The sequence below is a fragment of the Hyperoodon ampullatus genome (genome assembly GCF_949752795.1).
Source record: "Hyperoodon ampullatus genome assembly, chromosome: 12".
Classification (NCBI taxonomy): Eukaryota; Metazoa; Chordata; class Mammalia; order Artiodactyla; family Ziphiidae; genus Hyperoodon; species Hyperoodon ampullatus.
In genome coordinates, this window is record NC_136925.1 from 20,073,909 (window position 1) to 20,081,021 (window position 7,113).

Below are 7,113 nucleotides of genomic sequence, written 5' to 3' on the forward strand. Positions count from 1 at the left end.
AGGAAACACTAGCCTTAAATGATACATTAGACCAAATGGACTTAATTGACATAGAGCACTATCCAAAAGCAGCCAAATACACATCCCTCTCAAATGCACATGGAAGATTCTCCAGGACAGATCACAGACCAACAAAACAAGCGTTGGTAAATTTAAGAAACTCGAAATCATAGCAAACATCTTTTCTGACCACAATGCCATGAGACTAGAAATAAACTACAAGAAAAAAACTGCAAAAAACACATACATGTGAAGGCTAAACAATATGTGACTAAATAACCAATGGATGACTGAAGAAATCAAAGAGGAAATAAAAAAATGTCTAGAGACAAATTTAAAAAAAGGACAATCTAAAACCTATGGGATGTAGTAAAAGTAGTTCTAAAAGGGAAGTTTACAGTGATAACAAGCTTACCTCAGGAAACAAGAAAAATCTCAATTATACAACGTAACCTTTCACCTAAAAGAACTAGAGAAAGAAGAACAAACAAAACCCAAATTTAGTAGAAGGAAAGAAATCATAAAGATCAGAGCAGAAAGAAATGAATAGAGACAAAAAAAAAAATAGAGACTATCAATGAAACTAAAAGCTTGTTCTTTGAAAAGATAAACAAATTTGATAAACCTTTAGCCAGACTCTTCAATAAAAACAGGGAGAGGGCCTAAATCAATAAAATCAGAGACAAAAAAGCAGCTACAATCAAAACCACAGAAATACAAAGGATTATATGAGACCACTACCGACAACTGTATGTTGTCTTCTAGACAACCTAGAAGAAATGGACAAATCCTTAGAAAGGTACAATCTCCCAAGACTGAACCAGGAAGAAATAGAAAATATGAACAGACCAATTACAAGTAATGACATTGAATCAGTAATTTTAACACTCCCAATAAACAAAGTCCAGGACTAGATGGTTCACAGGTGAATTCTACTGAACATTTAGAGTTAACACCTATCCTTTTGAAACTCCTGCAAAACATTGCAGAGGAAGGAGCACTTTCGTATTCATTCTATGAGGCCAGCATCCCCCACCCAGAAACCAAAATCAGACAAAGGTATCACACACAAAAAATTACATGCCACCCCCCAAAAAGTTACATGCCAATATCACTGATGAACATAGGTGCAAAAATTCTCAACAAAATACTAGCAAACTGAATGCAACAATACACTAAAAGGATCCTACAACATGATCAAGTGGAATTTATCCCAGGGATGCAAGGATTTTTCAGTATTCACAAAGCAATCAATGTGATACACCACATTAACAAATTGAAGAATAAAAACCATATGATCATCTCAATAGATGCAGAAAAAGCTTTTGACAGAATTCAACATCGATTTATGATAAAAGCTCTCCAGAAAGTGGGCATAGAGGGAACATATTTCAACATAATAAAGGCCATATATGACAAACCCACAGCTAGTGTTATACTCAGTGGTGGAAGCTGAAAGCATTTCCTCTAAGATCAGGAACAAGACAAGGATACCCACTCTCGCCACTTTTATTCAACATAGTATTGGAAATCCTAGCTACAACAATTAGGCAAGTAAAATAAATAAAAGGAATCAAAATTGGAAAGGATGAAGTAAAATTGTCACTGCTTGCAAATGACATCATACTCTACATAGAAAATCCTAAAGACGCCACCAGAAAACTACTAGAGCTCATCAATGAATTTTCTAAAGTTGCAGGATACAAAATTAATATATAGAAATCTGTTCCATTTCTATACACTAACAAACTATCAGAAAGAGAAATTAAGGAAACAATCCCATTTACCGTCACATCAAAAAGCATAAGATACCTAGGAATAAACCTACCTAAGCAGGTAAAAGACCTGTATTCAGAAACCTCTAAGACACCGATGAAAGAAATTGAAGATGACACAAACAGATGGAAAGATATACCATGTTTGTGGGTTGGTAGAATTACTATTGTTCAAATGACCATACCACCAGGAGATTCCATATTTATGTCTAAAATAATTCCTTAACAATAACCTAGATTCAGTTTATGCGTCTCTGTTATTGACGCCTGTTGGAGAAAAGTGTTAGAAATAAAAAGAACTGTAGCAAGTTGTGTTATCTGGGTGGAATTAGGAGACACACCTCCTCAGCTTTGAACTATTTACATAAGCTGAGTTCTTTCTGGGGGAAAAGATGGAAACCCCACCATTCAATAAGGGTTCAGACAGACATTTTGGGCACATCGAGGGTGAGGACCTCAGTGGAAATCTTAGACTATTGAGAGCATGACCAGAACCCTGAGAAAGAATTCATTGGAAGACAGGAGGATGTCTGGCAGGTTAGGTCATGCTCAGGAACAGCACTCCATCTTGAAGAGGTTCCAGCAACAATGTAGAGGTCAAACCTTGGTTTGTGCATCCCAGGAGAAGGTGTGTGTGTTAATAATTGTAACAAATTGCTGACTTTAGGACTCAAGCAAGTTTATTGTGGGACACTTTCTCTGAGTATAATACAGAAAGAATAGTCTCTACATGTTGCACAAGCATCAGTGCCATCTCTTGGGAGCCTGACAACTGACTGATTACCCAGTTTGGGGCACATGTGTTGGGAGAAGAGTTCCATCTCAGAGTGATGCCTCTGAGAGATTTTTGAGGCTTGAAGCTGTGGGGTTTTGGCCTGGCTATTTGTAGTGGCTAGCTATAAGTAACGGCAGACCCACTGGCTAGTGAAAACACCCCTGATTCTTCCTGAAAATTCTTGAGGAGAAATGACTTCCTGCAGTTAAGGAGATGAGACATGTAAATTTGAAATTCTTTTTATACTTTTATATGGAAGTTTGCAATCTCACTGGGAGATAGATAAATGGTATGATCTCCTTGATAGAGTATCTGTATCACTTTAAAATATGTTGCTGATCTCAGAACACACACCCTCTGGTGGCCAAGACCCTTTGAAGGCTCTGGTATAGCCTAGGAGCAGAAATGTTTGGCTCCTAGGATCTTAGAGGAGGTATGATTTACTCCATGGGTGTCCAGCCAGTTGGAGTCAGGCAGTGCCCAGTCCAACCCTGATGCAGAAAGGGATATCTTCACAAAGACTTTGTTGAACCAATAGGATAATATCTTCTAAGTTGTTTCCCAGTTAAGGCCCCCCACCTCATTTTCGTGGAAACCTAACAAAGGGGAAGCAGGAGAGATTGTGCTGTTATTTGCAGGGTTTTTGTCTTACTTTTTAATGTTCTAAATAGGCTATTGTGAGAAAACATTCTAAATTATCTATGTTTTCTATATTAGAGAGAGGATACACTTCATCTTTCCTAATCAACGTGATCATTTATAGGGAAGGGTCTATATAACCAGCCCCAGCAAGGACACCTTCAGACTCTAGCAGATGGATTCTAAACTGATTAGTTGGGAATGAAAACATGTATAGCAAATGCATTATGTAAATACAGGCCATTTAAGATTACCGTCTTGAAGAGATAAAGTTAGGTACTTCGCAGAGAAGGGGGAGGTTGGGAGCAGATTAGAGGTTCATTTAGATTATATTTTGTTATTAGTTCTCCTTATCATTAACATCTGGCCTCTGTAGCTATAAATTATAAATATTCCACAGGTGTTACGTCAAGTTTTCAATTGATTTTAGAAGGCTGATTTATATATGGCCACAGAGCAGGTAACATCTGAGGCAGAATATGATTATAAGCTGAATGGAGTTAATATTTGGGGGAAAATGTATAATTAGTTGAAGGTCCCTGCAGATTCACCAGCGTATTTCTATATTTTTCTTTGAAGTTCATTTGAAAATAAAAAATAAAATCTATGATGAGCTTACTTGACCAGTTTTGAACACTTTCCTTTTACTACATTAAAAAGAGAGTATTTGCAATGGTTCTGTAATACATTGATGAGGCTGAACTATTTCCCTAGGTATTTCCAGTTAGGGTAAACCACAGGAGAGATTCTTGCTCAAGACTGGTAGGGTGGAAGTGAAGCAGTAACCATTTGGTAGCTCACAGACATTGCTGTTTATCTGCTGGTTCACATTGTTGAAACTGCAACTGTTCCACCTTCCCCCGGGTCTTCTTTCAGTTTCTCTGACTCTTGGGCAAGGTGTGTGTTTAGTTCTGCAACCAAGAGCCCCAGCTTCTGTAGGATACCCCTGTCACCAACACCAGAGGCAGCAAGAAGAAACCTGGGTGTCATTCCCTCTTTGTGGGAATCCAGCTCAGGCTGGTGAGTTCCAGTCCCTTCTTGTTCATCCCTACTCTATGTCCGTCTTCCCTTCCTGACTACCCTGGGGACTTCAAGCTCCTTCATCAGAGTCGGAGACCCCAACCTTACGGTGCCACAGCTTCCACAATCCCTGTATCAAATCCCTTCATACAGGTTGTTCTCAATTGAGGGTAATTTTTTTTTTTTGGTCACGCACAGCTTGCGGGATCTTAGTTTAGTTCCCCGACCAGGGATCAAGTCTGTGCCCCGCTGCAGTGGTAGCGTGGCGTTCTAACTGCTGGATGCCAGTGAATTCCTAACTGAGGGCAATTTTGACCCCCATGGGAAACTTGGTGATCTTTGGAGATGTCTTATCGTGACAGAAGTGAGGAGGTGGGAGGGGTAGGGAGGCAGGCATGAGGGTTGCTACTGGCATCTAGTTGACAGAGTTCAGGTACATGGCTAAACATCCTACTACGTGCAGGTCAGCACCCTGTGGCCCTTGTGCCCCCCCAACCCCAACACACACACATAGAATTATCCGGTGCAAAATGTTAATTTTGGAGGTTGAGAAACCCGTAGGGTTTGGACTGGATAATTCTTTAGGAGGTAGAAGGTGCAGGGGCTGTGGTTCTGTTTCAGATTGAACCCTAATTTTTTTTTTTAAAGAAAAAATTTTTTAAAAATTTATTTATATTTTATTTTTATTTTTTGTGTGCAGGCTGAAAGCTTTATTTATTTATTTTTATTATTATCTTTAAATTTTTTTAAGCCTATTTATTAACATCTTTATTGGACTATAATTGCTTTACAATGGTGTGTTAGTTTCTGCTTTATAACAAAGTGAATCAATTATACATATACATATGTCCCCATATCTCTTCCCTCTTGCGTCTCCCTCCCTCCCACCCTATTTATATTTTATTTTTGGCTGCGTTGGGTCTTTGTTGCTGCACGTGGGCTTTCTCTAGTTGCGGCGAGCAGGGGCTACTCTTCATTGTGGTGCGCGGGCTTCTCATTGAGGTGGCTTCTCTTGTTGCGGAGCATGGGCTCTAGGTGTGTGGGCTTCAGTAGTTGTGGCACGCGGGCTCAGTAGTTGTGGCTCGCAGACTCTGGAGCACAGGCTCAGTAGTTGTGGTGCACGGGCTTAGTTGCTCCGCAGCATGTGGGATCTTCCTGGACCAGGGCTCGAACCCCTGTCCCCTGCATTGGTAGGCGGATTCTGAACCAGTGCACCACCATGGAAGCCCAGTCCAGATCTTTTGCCTTCTCTTAAATTGAGTTGTGTGTTTTCTTATTGTTGAGTTTTAAGAGTTCTTTATATATTCAGAAATAAGTACTTTATCAGATATGTGTTTTACAGAGACTTTCTCTTGGTCTTTGGCTTGTCTTTTCATTCTCTTAACAGTGTCTTTCACAGAACAGAAGTCATACACTTTAATTAAGTTCAGCTTATCAGTTGTTTCTTTCACGGGTTCTGCTTTCGGTGTTGTATCTGTAAACTCACTGCCAAATCTAAGGTCACCTAAATTTTTTCTGATGTCGTCTTTTAGGAGGTTTATAGTTTTATGTTTTATATTTAGGTCTATAATCCATTTTGAATTAATTTTTGCGAAAGGTGTCGGGTCTGTCTAGGTTAATTTTTTTTCTTTTTGCATGTAGATGTCCAGTTGTTACAGCATTATTTATCAAAAAGACTATTGTTATGGGCTGAATTGTGTCCCCCCAGCCCCCCAAATTCATATGTTGATGCCTTAGCTCAGTGCTTTAGAATGTGACTGTATTTAGAGATAGGGCTTTCAAAGAAGTAATTAAGTTAAAATGAGTTGTTAGAGTGGGCTCTTATCCAATATGACTGATATCCTTTATCCTTATAAAAAGGGACTACAAACACCAGACACATATACAGACCAATATGAAGACACAGTGAGAAAGTTGCCATCTGCCAGCCAAGGAGAGAAGCCTCAAAAGAAACCAGACCTGCTGACGCCATGATCTTGGACTTCTAGCCTCCAGAACTGTGAAAAATAAATTTCTGTTGTTTAAGCTATCCAGTCTGTGATATGTTGTAATGGCAGTCCTAGCAAACTAATACAACTATCATTTATCCATTGAATTGCTTTTGCTTCTTTGTCAAAGATCAGCTGTCTGTATTTATGTGGGTCTATTTTTGTGCTTCCTTTTCTGTTTCATTGATCAATTTGTCTGTTTTTCACCAATACCATATTGTGTTAATTACTGCAGCTTTATAGTAAGTCTTTAAAGTTAGGTAGTGTCAGTCCTCCAACTTTGTTCTTCTTCTTCACTGTTTTGTTGGTTATTTTGAGTCTTTTGTCTTTCCATATAAACTTTAGAATCAGTTTGTGAGTATGCACAAGATAACTAGCTAGGATTTTGATTGGGATTGCATTGAATCTATAGGTCAAAACGGGAAGGACTGAGATCTTAACAACATTTTGTCCTCCTATCCATGAACATGAACTATCTCTCCGTTTATTTAGATATTCTTTGATTTCATTCATCAGAGTTTGTATTTTTCCTCATGTAGATCTTGTACATATTTTGTGAGGTTTATACTAATATATTTCTTGTTTTGAGTGCTAATGTAAATGATGTGTTTTTAATTTCAAATGCTAATTTTTCATTGCTGGCATTTAGGAAAGGAATTGACATATGTTCGTTTTCTTTGGGGACAGGCAGTTGCTGAGGAAACAGAAATGCTCTGGGCTTATTTCACAATGGTTAATTTTTCCCTTCCGCTGCCACAAGCACAAGGGGGGTTTTTCTCTGATCTTCACCCTGAGAATGTGGAGGGGCTCCTGAAGGTAAAACTCAAAAAATGTGAGGTTTCCCCTGAAGCTGGGCACCCTGGAGTTTTTATCTCTTAAGTTAGACCAAACTCAGTATCCAGAAGTTAGTGAATTG

At 38.9% G+C, this 7,113-nt stretch overlaps 1 long non-coding RNA gene across 1 annotated transcript in view; it reads left to right on the forward strand.

Moving 5' to 3' along the window:
• The window catches only part of LOC307061613, a 50,480-nt gene extending 44,176 nt beyond the window's left edge, over nt 1-6,304 (forward strand). Inside the window, exon 2 of the long non-coding RNA XR_013811189.1 lies at nt 6,070-6,304. This is a non-coding gene — a long non-coding RNA (uncharacterized lncRNA). The remainder of the gene's footprint in view (nt 1-6,069) is intronic.
• The last annotated feature ends 809 nt before the right edge of the window (nt 6,305-7,113 follow it).